Raw genomic sequence first — 19,086 nt, 5'->3', positions numbered from 1 at the left:
ATTTAACAAACAATTGTCACTAAGGGTTTTAGTTTAGTACAAGCAAGACTGTACTGGTTTAAGGACTTTAGTACAGTCCTGGGCAGAGTCAAGCACAGATTTTAGTATTAAAGCACAGTAAAGGTGGGAGTTTTGTTAATCAGTCTGCCTATTACCACACATAGCAGACAACAATGAAGCAAATGGGTTTTTGCACTAAAGCGCACTGCAGCTGAGAGTTCAGAACACGGGTTTTAGCAGTAAGGAACAAACTTAGGTTTTAGTACAATTCCAGGTGAGATGACCACACCAAGTATTAAAGCACAGAAAGTTGAGAGTTCAGCACCCAAAACTGAATATTCAAGTACACTGCAGGTGGTGAAGGTCCGGCAAACTGATGTGTCACTGCTTATTAAAGTTTAGGTTAAGCGAAGATCAGCACACTGGTTGAAGTAGGTGAAAGCTGACCACACAGATTTCAATATTAAACAATTTAATAAAAGAGGTGAGAGAGTAAAGCACACAGATGTGTCAATGGGTATTAAAACTCAATAAAGGTAAGAGTGTAGCACACATTGAAGTACACTACAGATGAAAGCTCAGGACACATCCCTATCACTGAATATTAAGGCTCTTTACAAGTAAGAGTTCAGCACACTGGTGGAAGTAGTTTAGTCCACACCACAGGTTTGAAGATTAAAGCTCAGTAACAGAGTACACCACACAGACTTGAGTATTATAAAGAACACCACAAGTTAAGAGTTCAGCATATTGGTGCGTCACTGAATATCGAAACTCTGTACAAATGACAGTTCAGCACACTGGTTTAAGGATAATAGTACAGCCCAGTAATGGTGAGAGTCCACCGAAATTTGAGTATTAAAGCCGATGACTGTTTAAGCTCAGCATACTTTCGTGTCACTGAATATTGAAGCTCGGTACAAGTGTTAGTTCAGTACACAAGTCTGAGCATTACAAAATAGTACCAGTGGGACATGCGAGTTCACATATCTGAGTATTACAACACAATACAGGTTACAGTTCATCACACAGGGCTGAGTATTCTAATAGTACAGTTAACAGGTCTGGAAACTTATGTCATGAGTATTAAAGTCCAGTACACTGGTTTACAATTTCAGTAGAGTGCAGGTGAGAGCTGACCACACAGGTTTGAGTACTAAAAATAGTAAAGGTGAGAGTAAAGCACACAGGGGTGTCACTGAGTATTAAAACCCAGTAAAGGGAAGAGTGTACCAGTTATTTTTAGTACAGCACAGGTGAGCGCTGACCACACAAATTTTGAGTATTAAAACCTTCAATTAAAAACCATGAGAGTAAAGCACACGCGTCTTTGAGTATTAAAACCCACTAAAGGTAAGAGTGTAGCACACAGATTTGATTATTAAAGAACATCATTTATTAAAGAAGATTATTAACAAGAGCAGGTGAAAGCTCACCATACTGGTGCGTCACGGAGTATTGAAGCTCAGTACAATTGAGAGTACACTACAGATGAAGGTTCAGCATAGACGCCTGTCACTGAATATTCAAGATCAGTACAGGTGAGAGTTCAGCTTGTTTTATAGTACAGTACAGGTGAAAATTCAATACAAAGGCAGTATGAAAGCTCAGTACTAGTGAGAACACAGGTCTGAGCGTTGCAGAACGGTACCAGTCAGACCTGTGAGTCCACTTACCTGAGGATTATAACAGTACAGTAGACAGGGCTGAGTATTACTATAGTACAGTTGAGAGCTCAGCACAGTAAAGGTGAGTTTAGTTTCCAGTTTGAAATATTACCACACTGCACAGACAGCAGGTCAGCCCTTTGGAGTCTGTATTAAGCCTCAGGTGAGATGAGAGTTCAGTACACAGGTCAGAGTATTAAAGCACAGTAAAGGGGACAGTTTAGCACACAGGTGTATCAGTGAATATTAAAGCTTGGCTCAAGCTCGACTTCAGCAAACTGGTTGATGTATGATAGTACAGTCCACATGAGGGGTCAGTACACACTTTTGAGTATGAAAGCACAGTAAAGGTGAGAGTTCAGCACTCATGTGTCGATGTCAGAATTAACCCTCAGTACAAGTGAGTTCAGCACACTGGTTGAAGTAGTTTAGTACAGTCAGGGTGAGAGCTGACCACACACATGAGAGTATTAACGCACAGTAAAGGCTAGAGTTTAGTTTACCAGTCTGAGTATTACCACACATTACAGACAACAATGAAGCGCACAGCTTTTGTTTTAAAGCTCACTGCAGATGAGAGTTCAGAACACAGGTTTCAGCAGTAAGGCACAGAAAAAAGCGCCAGTTATTTTTAGTACAGTCCAGGTGAGAGCTGAGCACACAGATTTGAGTATTAAAACATTAAATTAAAAACCGTGAGAGTAAAGCACACAGGTGTCTCTGAGTATTAAAACCCAGTAAAGGTAAGAGTGTAGCACACAGTACAAGTGAGTTCATCACACTGCTTGAAGTATTACAGTGCAGTCCAGGGTGCGAGTTCAGCACACAGGTGTCATTCAGAATTAAAGCTCAGTACAGGAGAGACTTACAGGTTTGACTACCCCAGTTTTGTGTATTAAAGCTCAGTGGAGATGAGTACAGTACGCAGGTTAGGGTGCTAAAATATTATATAGGACTGGTGTATCATTTAGTATACAAGTTTGAGTATTACCATTTCTATTTTGAAAATTACCAGTATTATTTTGTATTAACACTCAGTGGAGATGAGAGTACAACACACAGGTGAGGGTATTAAATTAGAATATAGGAAAGAATTCAGCACACTGGTGTATCATTGAATATAAATTTCAGCACAGGTGGAAGTTCAGCACACAGATGTGTCAGTGTATTAAGGTACAATACTCTCGAGAATTGAGTACACCATTGTCAACACTCCAATCCCTACAGTACAGCCACTGATAACCACAATCTCAGAACAGTCTATCTGAGCAAAGTACCTCACTCTGAGGTACAAGACTGTGTCCCCCTCTGGAATCAAACCTGCAATCCACAGTCAAAAAGCCCTGTTTAATACTGCAGAACTGTAGTGTTTTACAGAGCACAAGCAGCTGGACTGAGAGAGACACACAGCTCAAGAGACAGGCAGAGAGACCGACACAAGGAGGAAGAAAGACAGGAAAGAGCTTCTCACCTCCATCCCAACTCCCAGCCATACCCGTCTTCCCACTGGCAGCCTCTGGCCAGCCTGGAAAATTAAGGAAAAAACAGTCCAATGTCAATCCCAACACCTCATCCATACCCGTCTTCCCACTGACGGTCTCTGGAAAACTAGGGAAAAGAGAGACAGGAGAGACCATCTATCCCCATTCTATCTTCCTATCCATCCCCGTCTCCCCAGTGTCAGCCTCTGGACATCCTGGAAAATAAGAGAAGAGAGACAGGAGAGAGCATCAACCTCCATTCCAACTCCTCCTCCATACCCACCTTCCAGGATGTACTCAATTTTGAGTACATCCTGGAAAATTAGGGAAAAGATGAGAAAGCAACCAACTTCTATCCCAAACATACCCGGCTTCCCACTGTCTGCCTCTGAACATCCTGGAGAATTAAGGAAAATAATACAGTAGAAAGAGTCCAACCCATATCCGATCTCTCCATCCATACCTGTTGTGAACTGACGTGCCCACTGACCTCAGACCTGGTCAGCTCCCGGGCTTGGTAACCCGCTCTGTAGAGTGTAGAGGAGAAGGGCAGCTCTCTGCAGATCGCAGTGGCCCTGAAAGCAAGGAAACAGCCCCTGGATGTGGACAGAAAGGACACTGAAAGTCCCCCAGTTTGTGTCCCGTCCCCACAGTGAAAGGTACTCCGATACGTCCCACACCTGACACACCCAGGTGACATTAGCGATGCTCTAACTCCAGGGAGGGTCTCCTCCCAGTGACGACCGCGGGAAGAGCTGACAGCACACAGCCACTGGGAAGACCTGCACTGCGGTCATGGAGATCAGGAGGAAGACCCTGAAGCAGACAGGACCGTCAGAACCGAGGGACACAGCTCGAGGCTCGCCATGGGTAGTACTGAGGAGTCACCGTACCTGGCAACTCTCGGACAAGACGTACCCATCCTGGTGGACTCGTTACAAGATTCCAAGTGTCGGGATGCAAGAAGTCACAACACAGTCCCCGTAAGGTTTCAGATGAGATCAACTGTAACGAAAATGCCGGAGAACACAGGAGACGCACCAGAAGTGCGTTTCCCCACAGAGCCCTGAACTGTAACAGCTTTGCAGAGGAGTCCAGCCATGTTCTTACCCTGAATGGGGACTGAAGAGTCTGCTTACGGCCCAGTGGCTGTTCTTGATGATGCTGTCCCAGGCTCTCGGCTGTTTCTCTGGTGTCAAGTTCAGAATCCTCCCAGGCCCCCCAGACCGGAGCCCGATATCCACACTGAGCGTGCGTGACCCCCAGGTCTCACACCAAGTGCAACGAGACAGCGGTACGAGATGAACTCCCTCCCTCCGCTGCGGGAGACCGAGAACCCCCTGTAGACGGGACAAGGCGCAGAGAGAGGGGAACGGGTACGACCGGGCCGGAGGAGGCCGGTGCTGTACCTGTGCCCAGGGGAGGGGAGCAGCTCGTCCACGGAGACAGGTCCCTAGGGTCGGACGTGGAAGAGAAGCACCAAACTTTCCGTGTTGAACTGTTAAGGGGGGTGACCGGAGCAGGAGCCCCGTTAGCAACTTCCCGCGAGACGCGTCTGTGAGGGAGAAGAATCTTCCGAGCTGCTTTTCCCCGGGAATGAGGTCCGAGGAGACTCCTGCTAACCAAATTCCCTGTCCCTGGAGTTCACCACTCATGGCCTCCTAATAACTCCCCATCTCTGAACTGGCTTCATCACTCCGCTTCTCCTCCCCACTGAGAGCTGTGGGGAGCGGACTGCAGCATCATCCAGGTGGGGGCTGCACATTGGTGGCGGTAGTGGGATTCCCCATGACCTGTAAAGCGCTTTGAGTAGAGTGTCCAGAAAAGGCGCTATATAAGTGTAAGCAATTATTTGACGAAAAGAGTAGGGGTGTTACCCCGGCGGCCTGGCCAGATTTCCCATTGACCCTTACCCATCATGGCCTCCTAATAACCCCCCTCTCTGAACTGGCGCCATCCCTCTGCTCTCCTCCCCACTGAGAGCTGCTGTGTGTGGGGAGCGTTCTGGCGCACTATGGCTGCCGTTGCCTCATCCAGGTGGGGGCCGCACACTGGTGGGGGTGGAGGGGACCCCCATGACCTGGAAAGAGCTGCGAGTGGAGTGTCCAGAAGAGTGCTATATAAAATGGTTATATGCCGACAGACCACCCTCCTAAGCACGTAACCAACATCGCCTCTCCTGCTCTTTTCTGGGATTGGCCAGGTAGACCACAGAGTTATGACGGGGAGGAGGGGCCGGTCCGAGATGTGACTTGAGGGGGGCGCCAGGCGCGTCCCGATCAGGTGGCTGAAAGAAGAATCAAGAGACCCGAATGGAACCGGACCGAATAGAAGCCACCTGGGAGCGAACGGAGCAGAACCGGGAGTTCTGGTCCCGACGAAGGCGAGACGGAAGTTTCTGCAAGATCCTGCGAGGGACTTGACCTGTAACACCTGCAGGCACCCTGGGGCAGATGAAATGATGAGGGAGGCGCACAGATCAGCACACTAGACGTCTGCGAGGAACACCGCGCCGTTAACCGACCGACACTTAACTGCTTCCGAAACGCCCGGAGGTCTACTCCCAGTTGACGCTCCGCCTTCTGGACTCTGGGGGGGCTGCAGCGTCTTCCCAGCGCCTGATGAATGAAGTGCCGGAGGGGGCAGGGGTCGAGGAATACACAGGGGCGCCCTGTGATGTCATCATCTACAGCCCCCCCCCGGACCGAGCATCTGCAACGACAGACGTCCTTCAAGGGGGAACCAGCTCATTTCCTGCCCGGTCCTGCTCGGTGTCCGGGCCGGAAGGATGCCACAGGGCGTCTGAAGCACCAAGTGAACGAGATCCCCGGCCTCGCTTCTTCCTGGGACTCCCAGATTCGCAGACAGAGCCTCAGCCCTCAAGGACCCGACTAGAAAGACAGTACACCGGACCGGAGAACGCAGGTAAGCATCTACTGACTGAAGAGAGGCTGTTCTGCACAGAACCTGCGTTGTAGTGTTCGGGCTCTATCCTTTGTGCGACTGTCTCCCTCACCCTTGGTTGGGAACAGCACTCTCCTACCCATCTTCCCACCGTCAGCCAAGCCAAGCGGACATCTGGGAAAATTAAGGACGACAATACAGAAGAGACCATTCGCTCTGTGGACTGGAGTCACTCCTGACCCTTGACCCCTGACCCCTGACCTTGTGGTTGTTGACATCGGAGAGTAGGTGACACAGCTGTTTCAGGAGTCCGAAGGCTCTGCCATCTCTGAGCTTCGTCATCGCAGATGGAGCCCAACCTTCGCTTCGCTCTAAAGATATAGATCGTAAGAGAAACTGACCATCATTACAACTGTACAGTAATATTACACCTGAGAATACCCCAACATCAGTTGGCACAGAGGAGACGTCTGAACTCTCTCTTCCATTCCTGATGGTGGTGTTGTGCATATTTAGTACTGATAATTAGATTCTAATGCTAGTGCTGTCAATAAATTAATATTACCAGTATCAATACTGGTTGAACATTAGCAGTACTCCTCTCTCACTAGTAGGGTTGTGGGTTCCAGCCCCGGGTGTGACAGGAGAGACAAGACTAACCTGACCTTGTGTTTGCGCTGGAGGCTGGTGTTGGACTCGGGTACGAGAGTGTCAACAGCACACTGACCAGGTTCTTGGGGGCGAGAGACAGCAGGAGGTCAGGACACAGTCCTGAGGGTCACTCCCTGGAGCCCCGATACGAGGAGCCCTCTTGGGGCTCCAGCTCTCCATCTGGACCAGGGTCACCAGCAGCTCTTCATCATCGTCATCATCATCAGCCTCACAGGCTCCCGTGTCCCCCCCCCAACCCCCCCATCTGACCTGGCTACCTGGTCCTGTTTCCCAACATGGGGGGGCAGCTCCCACATTCCCATTCCATCCTCACCTGTCCCACAGCCTCCCTGACCTCCCCCTGCCTGCGGGGGCCGAGTTCTCCCTGCAGGAGCTGCGTCTGGTGGGAATAAACATGCCTGAAGGCAGCCTGTGCTCCACCAAGTCCCGACTGCTCTGGTCCAGAGCTGCTGTTCTGGTGACCCGTCCTGGAAAGACACAGGTGTGTTGTCCACAGGCTCGTACCCCTTCCTCACCTTGTCTGGGGGTTCTGATGACACACCAGGGCTCCTCCTGGTCAGCCTGAGTCTTCGGGGGGTCCAGGCGCTGGGCTCCTCCTCCTGGCCAGCCTGAGTCTTGGGGGGGGTCCAGGCGCTGGGGCTCCTCCCAGAGTCGAGGTCCAGGAGGAGTTTCTTCCTGTTGGCTTCTCCCAGATCTTCCAGACTCCTCAGGCCTGAGCCAGGCTGGGAGGAGGGAACCTTCCCCGAGATCCTGGAGTCTGACGTCCAGACGACACGACCGGAGAGATGGAGCCGATGGGGGAGGATGTGGGAGTCGGGGCTCCTGGTGTCCGACTAGGAGAGAGCTCCGATGTTGGGGCGTCTGTCCTCCCTCTTGACTTTTCCTCCTTCAGGATCCCAGAGGTATCCCCAGTCCTCCTGCTCTCACCAGACTGGGACCACCAATCAAGTGAATATTCAGGAAAAACACTGGTTTAGTGTTGAACAATTAATGGTGAATACACAAGTCAGTAATTATTCAGGCAAGAAACTTACTAGTTTCTGTGAATAAGCAGTACAGTGGTTATTTCTTAGTGAATCTGTCAAAGTGACAAAGCACTACAAGTGAATACCCAGCGTGGTGAATATGTAGTAAAACAATTCACAAAAAACACTGTTAGAGACAAAAATTTCTTCAAATAAACATGTCACAAAATAATTAAGAAAAATAGATTTGAATAGCACAGTTAATATCCAAGAGAAGGGCTCCATGTCGTTTCTTTGCCTGGTTTGTACAGAATATTGAGTCAGGTGCACCAGCAGGAGTTTCTGACTCCACCTGCTCTCTGAGCTCCCCACTGTTGTCCTGTGAATCGCACACAGAGCTGCATCAGGGAGGAGTGAGAAGTACCTGCATGGGGACAACGCTGAGCTCTTCCTCCCAGTGTCTCACTGCACCACAGTCCCCAGTGTCTCACACAGGAGGTTTAAAGAGCTCACCTCACCTATGCCTCCTGTCAAATTACATTCCTGCTTCTGGGTCTGGCAGTCTTTTCAGGAGCCACCTATTGCTGAAAAACAGGATTTATCTGTACAGTGAATAACAGACAGCACACTGAATACACCGTGCAGTGATTATTAATACTCAGTGCAATGATTATTACAGTGATTATTAATACCCAGTACAGTGACTATTACAGTGAACACCCAGTAGTGTTTATTAATACCCAGTGCGGGGATGATTACAGTGAACACCCAGTGCAGTGATTAATACTCAGTAGAGATTACAGTGAACACCCAGTACAGTGATGATGACAGTGAACACCAAGTACAGTGTTTATTAATACCCAGCAAAGTGATGATGACAGTGAACACCCAGTACAGTGATTAATACCCAGTGCAGTGATGATTACAGTGAACACCCAGTAGTGATTAATACCCAGTGCGGTGATGATTACAATGAACAACCAGTTCAGTGATTAATACACAGTGCAGTGATTACAGTGAACACCCAGTACAGAGATTACAGTGAACACACAGTAGTGTTTAATGCCCAGTGCAGTGATGATTACAGTGAACACCCAGTACAGTGTTTATTAATACTCAGTGCAGTAATGATTACAGTGAACACCCAGTGCAGTGATTTATAACCAGTAGTTATGATTAGTGACCACCCAGTGCAGTGATTATTACAGTGAACACCCAGTAGTGTTTATTAATGCCCAGTGCAGTGATGATTACAGTGAACACCCAGTAGTGTTTAATGCCCAGTGCAGTGATGATTACAGTGAACACCCAGTAGTGTTTATCGCCCAGTGCAGTGATGATTACAGTGAACACCCAGTAGTGTTTATCAATACCCAGTGCAGTGATTACAGTGAACACACAGTAGTGTTTAATGCCCAGTGCAGTGATGATTACAGTGAACACCCAGTACAGTGTTGATTACAGTGAACACCCAGTACAGTGTTTAATACCCAGTGCAGTGATGATTACAGTGAACACCCAGTACAGTGATGATAACAGTGAACACACAGTAGTGTTTATTAATGCCCAGTGCAGTGATGATTACAGTGAACACCCAGTAGTGTTTAATACCCAATGCAGTGATGATTACAGTGAACACCCAGTACAGTGATGATAACAGTGAACACACAGTAGTGTTTATAAATACCCAGTGCAGTGATTACAGTGAACACCAAGTACAGTGATTATTAATACTCAGTGCAGTGATTATTACAGTGAACACCCAGTGCAGTGATTTATAACCAGTAGTTATGATTAGTGACCACCCAGTGCAGTGATTATTTATACCCAGTACAGTGATGATTACAGTGAACACCCAGTACAGTGATTAATACCCAGTACAGTGATTATTACAGTGAACACCCAGTGAAGTGATTGTCTTGTCATTGTGAATATGGAGTAGTGATTATAACATCAATTACCCAGTAAAGCGATTATACTGATATCCAGTATGGTGATTATTCCAGTGAACACACAGTACAGTGATTGTCCCTCGTCATGAAAACAGTTCACTTATAATTATATTAAATGCGGTGATTATGATGTCTCATGAGTCTAGAGGCAGCAGTCCGACCAGGATCTTGTGAGGGAGAGACAGCAGGTCAGGACACCGCCCTGGGGGTCACCCTCCAGCACCCCGACACAAGGATCCAGATCTGGACCAGGGTCATCAGTAGCTCGTCGTCATTGTCCTCCTCTTCCTCACGGGCTCGAGCAGGCAGGGAGGAAGAGGAAGGCAGTCAGGACAACGGCACTCCCCCTCGGAGTGCGTAGATCCCAGACTGCTCAGATCGGATCCCCGTGGGGGACAGAGTTTGCAACTGTGTGTGTGTGTGAGATCCAAGACTCACCTCCCACAGCGAATCCCAGAGTCCAGGCCAGGACTGGGAGCAGACCAGTCAGGGGTGAGTCCAGGAGATCCACTTCAGACCTCTGCCTGCTCTCTTTCCCGAAGAGCTTCCTGAGAATCTGCCGGCAGGCCCTTCTGAGACACCCGTCCACAAACATGAACACATGAGCCCACAGACAACCCCACACAGACCCCCCCCCACAGTCCTCACCAACCCATCGCCTGCAAATGCACCCCCATCCATCACTAGAACCCCAACCTGCCCTGGTCACTTCACATTCGCCATTTCACACCGACGTCTCTCAAAATAACCGACATTCGTGCAAAACAGAACCTGGTGTCTAGAAAACGGTGCTTACTGACTAAGTCTTTGACATCTTGTTGGCAAACATGCACTAATATATTGCAAATGATGAAAATTCCCTATAAAGTAGAATGAAACAGGACATATCTGCAGTCTAGGTGTTTATTTTTCTTGAGATAAGCCTGTAAAACAAACCTGTCCTAATGCCCCAGTATAGTGACGGGGACACTATACTGTAAACAGGCGCTGTCCTTCAGATGAGATGTAAAACCGAGGTCCTGACTCTCTGTAGTCATTAAAAATCCCAGGGTGTTTCTGGAAAAGAGTAGGGGTGTTACCCTGGTGTCCTGGCCAAATTCCTCAGTGGCCCTTACCAAGCATGGCCTCCTAATCTCTGAACTGGCTTCATCACTCTGCTCTCCTCCCCACTGAGCTGCTGTGTCCTGAGCGGACTGGAGCATCATCCAGGTGGGGGCTGCACATTGGTGGTGGTAGTGGGATTCCCCATGACCTACATACATGTTTTTTTCTTTTACTTAATGAAAGGAGCACAACACACGCACACAAAGTAAAACTGCTTTCATCTTCCGATTGTTTTTTTTTAATAAAATAAACTATTTACATTATGCCAGCGCAGATAACGCAAACACGGTTTTTCAAAGAAATAATGTCAGAGACCTGTCTAAAGGATTTTTTTAAAAGCAGCTGTGTTTCATCTTTCGCCAATTAATGCTGTAAACACATTTCTATGATAAAGTTACTGTGTCATTTTTTTTGGGGGGTCAGGGTTATTATATCCAGCGCTGAAAATGTCATTTTACAACAAAAAACACTTTACTTGTAACATTTAATGATCTTTGAACGGCAATGTTCACATTACTCCTATCCTGGAGTCCCTGCACTGGCTTCCGGTCAAATTCCATGTGGACTTTAAAATCCTCCTGCTCACCTATAAGGCTCTGCATGGCTGGGCGCCTCAGTACCTATCGGAGCTATCATCTCCCTACTCCCCACCTCGCAACCTTCGATCTTCTAATTCTGCCCTCCTTACTGTCCCCCCAAGCCCATCTACACTCTAGGGGTGACAGGGCCTTCTCCTGTTGTGCCCCCAAGCTCTGGAACTCTCTGCCCAAGGATATCAGAGAGTCACCTTCTCTAAACTCCTGCCAATCCAGACTCCAAACCCTCTTCTTCAGAAGAGCCTTTACTGAACTGGTTCTGTTCTTCACCCCTCTGCTTCTCTTAGTACCACCATCCACGCTCTCCTCTATTGTAATTGTTGTAATTGTATATTGTAATTGTGTCTTATCTGATGTATTTTTCTAATTTACTGTTATTGTTACGCCCTATGCGATCATTAACTGTGGCTAAAAAGCTGATCAACATTTGTATTCTCTCAAATTGACTACCGCAATGCTCTACTCACTGGGGTATCTAAATCTACTCTGAACAAACTGCAGCATGTCCAAACTTCAGCAGCCAGAATCCTGACCAGGTCTAGTGCAAGTGTTCACATTACTCCTATCCTGGAGCCCCTGCACTGGCTTCCGGTCAAATTCCATGTGGACTTTAAAATCCTCCTGCTCACCTATAAGGCTCTGCATGGCTGGGCGCCTCAGTACCTGTCTTAGCTATCATTGCCCTACTCCCCACCTCGCAACCTTCGATCTTCTAATTCTGCCCTCCTAACTGTCCCCCCCAAGCCCATCTACACTCTAGGGGTGACAGGGCCTTCTCCTGTTGTGCCCCCTCAAGCTCTGGAACTCTCTGCCCAAGGATGTCAGAGAGGCACCTTCTCTAACTCCTTCTTCTTCAGAAGAGCCTTTACTGAACTGGTTCCATTCTTCACCCCTCTGCTCTTCTTAGTACCACCTTCCACGGTCTCCTCTATTGTTATTGTTTTATTGTTGTAATTGTAATTGTGTTTTATCTGGTGTAGTCTTCTTATTTATTGTTGTCATCCTGTAAAGCGCTTTGAGAAGCCACCTTTAAAGGCACTATATAAAATAAAGTTTATTATTATTATGTTAAATAACTGGTTTATCAATCACAGAAACATTAAAACCTGGACCAAAACAAAACGGATTTTGTGCATAAAACTGACCCAAGCTAAAATATCAGAAACCGCACATCCTTAAGAAGTGCAAAAAATATCAAGTACAGACACACACTGTACATAAAAGACATATCCGACTACACGTGTGTATTTGCTTCCAACGCTACGCTTTTCAGTTCCAAAATTAATTAATTGGTTTTCAAAATATTGCAAACGCAGGTGATGCCCAATAACCACTAAACACGAACATAAAGGTGGTTTTCCCCGCAGTGCAACTATTTTGTTACAGTTCACATTGTGCAACGCTGGCAGAAACACTTCAGACGGAAACTGCACAGCGGGTGAATAATAAATACATCAGCAAAATCAAAATCACAAAACACAAGACAACTTTTCAGAACTGTGTTTTGTAAGCAGATACGTCCGCATAAAGCAAATGAACCTTTTTTGATCACAGAACTATTTACCTTGCGTTTAGAACAGTTTAAAATGCGACAAAGCATATTGATCATTTACCGGCTTTCCGGTACAAGCAAATGTTTGCAAAATTGCATACAAACTTTCCCTTACCTTGGGGGGGAAAAACCCGTTGTTTCTTACAGCAAAGAGAACACACCTGCGCGATTTAACACGCGTGGCGACCAAAATGGCGACTCGCCTACCTGCAACGTTTAAATAGACCGGCTTTGGAAACAGCTCCTCTAATAGGTTGGAATCTGTGTCACTCCGCGCATTCTGACCAATCCCAGACCTAAACCCGCCTCTCTTAAACGTGACTGTCTGGCTAATGTTTTTCAACTTGTTTCTCATGAGAACTTGAGTAACTTCTGAGAAAAAACAGAAAAGTAAACAAAAAAGTGTAAAATCGCTTTTTAAAAAAAACTGCACTGAAAAGAGTAATGTAGTGTACTTTTAAAATACTGCTGACCCACTGACCACAGAGGAGCTCAGCTCTGGACCTGGAGGACACAGTACTGACCGATACTGACTGACCACAGAGGAGCTGGGCTCTGGACCTGCAGGACACGGTACTGACCGATACTGACTGACCACAGAGGAGCTCAGCTCTGGACCTGCGGGACACAGTACTGACCGACACTGACTGACCACAGAGGAGCTGGGCTCTGGACCTGCGGGACATGGTACTGACCGATACTGACTGACCACAGAGGAGCTCGGCTCTAGACCTGCGGGACACAGTACTGACCGATACTGACTGACCACAGAGGAGCTCGGCTCTGGACCTGCGGGACACGGTACTGACCGATACTGACTAACCACAGAGGAGCTCGGCTCTAGACCTGCGGGACACAGTACTGACCGACACTGACTGATCTCATTGTAAAGGACAGAGACAGACTAGGGGCTGTACTACTGTCTGTACAGACTCTTATTGGACACACTGTATAGACCCACACACACTCCTGTACAGACACTTATTGGACACACTGTATAGACACACACACTCCTGTACAGACTCTTACTGGACACACTGTATAGACACACACACACACCTGTACAGACTCTTATTGGACACACTGTATAGACACACACACTCCTGTACAGACTCTTATTGGACACACTGTATAGACACACACACTCCTGTACAGACTCTTACTGGACACACTGTATAGACACACACACTCCTGTACAGACTCTTACTGGACACACTGTATAGCCTCACTGTGTGTCTAGTTGTGTTCCTGTGTTTCGAAGTGCGTGTCTTGTTGCTGCGTTGCTGTGTGTCTAGAAGAGTGTGTCTAGTTGTGTTGCTCTATATCTAGAATAGTGTCTAGCTGTGCTGCTGTGTGTCTAGTTGTGTTGCTCTTTATCTAGAAGAGTCTCTAGTTGTGCTGTTGTGTCTCTAGAAGAGTGTGTCCAGTTGTGTTGCTCTATATCTAGAAGACTGTCTAGTTGTGCTGCTGTGTGTGTAGAAGAGTGTGTCCAGTTGTGTTGCTCTACATCTAGAAGAGTCTCTAGTTGTGTTGCTCTATTTCTAGAAGAGTCTAGTTGTGCTGCTGTGTGTCTAGAAGAGTGTGTCCAGTTGTGTTGCTCTATATCTAGAAGAGTGTGTCCAGTTGTGTTGCTCTATATCTAGAAGAGTCTTTAGGTGTGCTGCTGTGTGTCTAGAAGACAGTGTCCAGTTGTGTTGCTCTATATCTAGAAGAGTCTCTAGTTGTGCAGCTTATTTACAGCTTGGATGGCCAACAGCAAAAACATTCAAGTGCAAAAACACGCTTCTTAAAAATGAAGGCTTTGAATTGCATTCAGTCACAGAGCAATGCCTATGAGGCTTTTCACATATAGGTGTTAATATATATTTTTATAAGAATAGATCATAAAAATGATTATGCAAAAGGCAAAGCTACAATGGGAACAACACAATTTGTTTTTTAAAAAAATAGTCAGTTTTACTGCAGGACATTTATCAATTTATCAACTCGAAGCCGTCACTTGCATGGCAAGATTATGTGACCTAACGTTACACCAGTTTCTATTGACTACTGCAATGCTCTACTCGCTGGGGTTTCTAAATCCACATCGAACCAACTCCAGTATGTGCAAAATTCGGCAGCCAGACTCCTGACCAGGTCTAGTGCAAGTGATCACATTACTCCTATCCTGGAGTCCCTGCACTGGCTTCCGGTCAAATTCCGTGTGGACTTTTAAAATCCTCCTGCTCACCTGTAAGGCTCTGCGTGGCTGGGCGCCTCAGTACCTGTCTGAGCTATCATCGCCCTACTCCCCACCTCGCAACCTTCGCTCTTCAAATTCTGCCCTCTTTACTGTCCCCCCAAGCCCATCTACACTCTAGGGGTGACAGGGCCTTCTCCTGTTGTGCCCCCAAGCTCTGGAACTCTCTGCCCAAGGATATCAGAGTCACCTTCTCTAAACTCCTGCCAATCCAGACTCCAAACCCTCTTCTTCAGAAGAGCCTTTACTGAACTGGTTCTGTTCTTCACCCCTCTGCTTCTCTTAGTACCACCCTCCACGCTCTCCTCTGTGTATTGTCATTGTGTTACAATACCGCTGGCCATATCACCCATCATATCATATCAGTAGCGAGACACTTGATCCCGTGAGGAAAATTGCAACAGTTTAGCGCGGTCAGCACAGATATGACACAACAATACAATACACACAATACCACCGGTAACGTCGGTGAGACGTGCACTACAAAAAAAAGTGGCGCACAATACAGAGTCTACCCAAAAAAAAGAACAAAAAGTTGTATTGCACAATACGAATACGAATAGATTGCACAAGTCCCTGGCGTGTATTGCACCAGTTGTGAACATGGGAAAAACCTGATGGAAGCAGAGAGTTTACTGTTTAGTCCATAAGCAGGTCAGTGTCAGTGCTGCCCCTGCCCAGACACACAGTGGAGGAGCGGTACAGTCTGATGGCAGGAGGTACGAATGACCTCCTGTGGCGCCCCTCGTCGCACCGAGTTTGGATCAGCCTGTCGCTGAACGTGCTCTTCATTCTCCCAAGCGTGTTATAGAGGGGAGATGGGAGACGTCGTCCATGATGGGCTCTAGTTTGGACACCTCTCATCCGCCACCACAAGGGGGGTCAGGGCCGGACCCAATGACAGAGCTGGCTCTTTCGATGAGCTTTATCTTGAGCGACCCTGACCGTTATCTGAAGGTGTCACAAAAGGTGAGCAGACGACTTATTAAGTTACATTCGTTACACACGTTCAATCTGATAACACTCTAAGGAACTAAGAAACAGAGCACACCGTTTTCCTTTGCTTCCCATGAGAGGGCGATGGTTCTGTGGCTCAGGATCTGTGCCTGGGGCTGGAAGGGGTTTGCCGGTTCGAATCCCGCAGCCGGCAGAGGAACCCGACTCTGTTGTGGCCCCTGAGCGAGGCCCTGAACCCCAACTGCTCCAGGGGTGCCGTATAAATGTCCGACCCCCAAGCTTCTCTCTCCCTGTCTGTGTTTCTCTCTCTCTCTCTTGAGCTGCTTCTATGTTGTTCCGCTTGAATTTGAAATGACTGTAAACCTCTCTTTCCACAACTCCCTACATGCAAATCACAGTTCATGAATTAACCACAGAGATAATACGCTATTTTCTCCTCAGCGCCTCAGTCATTTCCATAGACTGCAGGGACAGACAGCCAGAACATTGTCACAATAGCGCACTGAGCTCTCTTGCATCCTAACTAAGCTTATAATCATTATAATAATAATCCACTCAAAGTGCTTTACAGGTAATGGGGATCCCCTCCACCCCCACCAGTGTGCAGCCCCACCTGGCTGATGCGACGGCAGCCATAGTGCGCCAGAACGCTCCCCACACAGCAGCTCTCAGTGGGGAGGAGAGCAGAGGGATGAAGCCAGTTCAGAGAGGGGGGTTATTAGGAGGCCATGATGGGTGAGGACCAATGGGAAATTTGACCAGGACACCGGGGTAACACTCCTACTCTTTCTTGAGAAACACCCTGGGATTTTTAATGACCACAGTCAGTACAGTGATCATTACTGCACCCTCTACTGTGAGTATAAATACAGAGACACATTACTGCACCATCAACTGTGAGTATAAATACACTGATCAATACTGCACCATCTACTGTGAGTATAAACACAGACACATTACTGCACCATCCACTGTAAGTATAAATACACTGATCATTACTACACCATCTACTGTGAGAATAAATACAGAGACACATTACTGCACCATCTTCTGTGAGTATAAATACACTGATCATTACTGTACCATCTATTGTGAGTATAAATACCGACACATTACTGCACCATCTACTGTGAGTATAAATACAGACACATTACCGCACCATCTACTGTGAGTATAAATACACTGATCATTACTGCACCATCTACTGTGAGTATAAATACACTGATCATTACTGCACCATCTACTGTGAGTATAAATACACTGATCATAACTGCACCCTCTACTATGAGTATAAATACAGAGACACATTACTGCACCATCTACTGTGAGTATAAATACACTAATCATTACTGCACCATCTACTGTGAGAATAAATACAGAGACACATTACTGCACCGTTTACTGTGAGTATGAATACAGACACATTACTGCACCATCTATTGTGAGTATGAATACAGACACATTACTGCACCATCTATTGTGAGTATAAATACACTGATCATTACTGCACCATCTACTGTGAGTGTAAATACTGAGACACATTACTGCACCATCTACTGTGAGTATAAATACACTGATCATTATTGTACCATCTAATGTTAGTTTAAATACTGAGACACATTACTGCACCGTCTACTGTGAGTATAAATACACTGATCATTACTGCACCATCTACTGTGAGTTTAAATACACTGATCATTACTGCACCATCTACTGTGAGTATAAATACACTGATCATTACTGCACCATCTACGGTGAGTATAAATGCACTGATCATTACTGCACCATCTACTGTGAGTATAAATACACTGATCATAACTGCACCATCTACTGTGAGTATAAATACACTGATCACTACTGCACCATCTACTGTGAGTATAAATACACTGATCAATACTGCACCGTTTACTGTGAGTATGAATACAGACACATTACTGCACCATCTATTGTGAGTATAAATACTCTGATCATTACTGCACCATCTACTGTGAGTATAAATTCACTGATCATTATTGTACCATCTAATGTTAGTTTAAATACTGAGACACATTACTGCACCGTCTACTGTGAGTATAAATACACTGATCATTACTGCACCATCTACTGTGAGTATAAATACACTGATCATTACTGCACCATCTACTGTGAGTATAAATACACTGATCATTACTGCACCATCTACTGTGAGTATAAATACAGACACATTACTGCACCATCTACGGTGAGTATAAATGCACTGATCATTACTGCACCATCTACTGTGAGTATAAATACACTGATTGCCACATTAATTTGAGAATGCCAGCCTGAAGGCAGTATTATATCATTTGAATATTCCAGAAATACAGTCTGCTGTTTAAATCAGAGGGAACAGCCAGCCTCAGTTATTTAGAGGATATGTTTTCATCTGAGGCAGTCTGGGCATAACAGTTTTCCGAACACTGAGATGAGCTCAAGCTCGTCCAGGTACATTAGAGCAGATCTGTGAGACATATGTCTCATGGCTGCAGAGAGACAACTTTCACCCCAGAGGGACAGACAGAGCTGGATTGAGACAGTTTTAATCCCAGAAGACCAGACAGCTGGATTGAGACAGTTCTCACTCCAGAGGGACCTACAGAGCTACAGAGAGACAGTTCTCACCTCAGAGGGACCTACAGAGCTACAGAGAGACAGTTCTCACTCCAGAGGGATCTACAGAGCTACAGAGAGACAGTTCTCACCCCAGAGTGACAGACAGAGCTACAGAGAGACAGTTCTCACCCCAGAGGGACCTACAGAGCTACAGAGAGACAGTTCTCACCCCAGAGGGACAGACAGAGCTAGAGAGAGACAGTTCTCTCCCCAGAGGGACAGACAGAGCTACAGAGAGACAGTTCTCACTCCAGAGGGACCTACAGAGCTACAGAGAGACAGTTCTCACCCCAGAGGGACAGACAGAGCTACAGAGAGACAGTTCTCACCCCAAAGGGATCTACAGAGCTACAGAGAGACAGT

This window comes from Lepisosteus oculatus, chromosome 14 (assembly GCF_040954835.1).
Source record: "Lepisosteus oculatus isolate fLepOcu1 chromosome 14, fLepOcu1.hap2, whole genome shotgun sequence".
Classification (NCBI taxonomy): domain Eukaryota; kingdom Metazoa; phylum Chordata; class Actinopteri; order Semionotiformes; family Lepisosteidae; genus Lepisosteus; species Lepisosteus oculatus.
The sequence above is the reverse complement of the archived record's forward strand: the minus strand, read 5'-3'. Positions refer to the sequence as shown.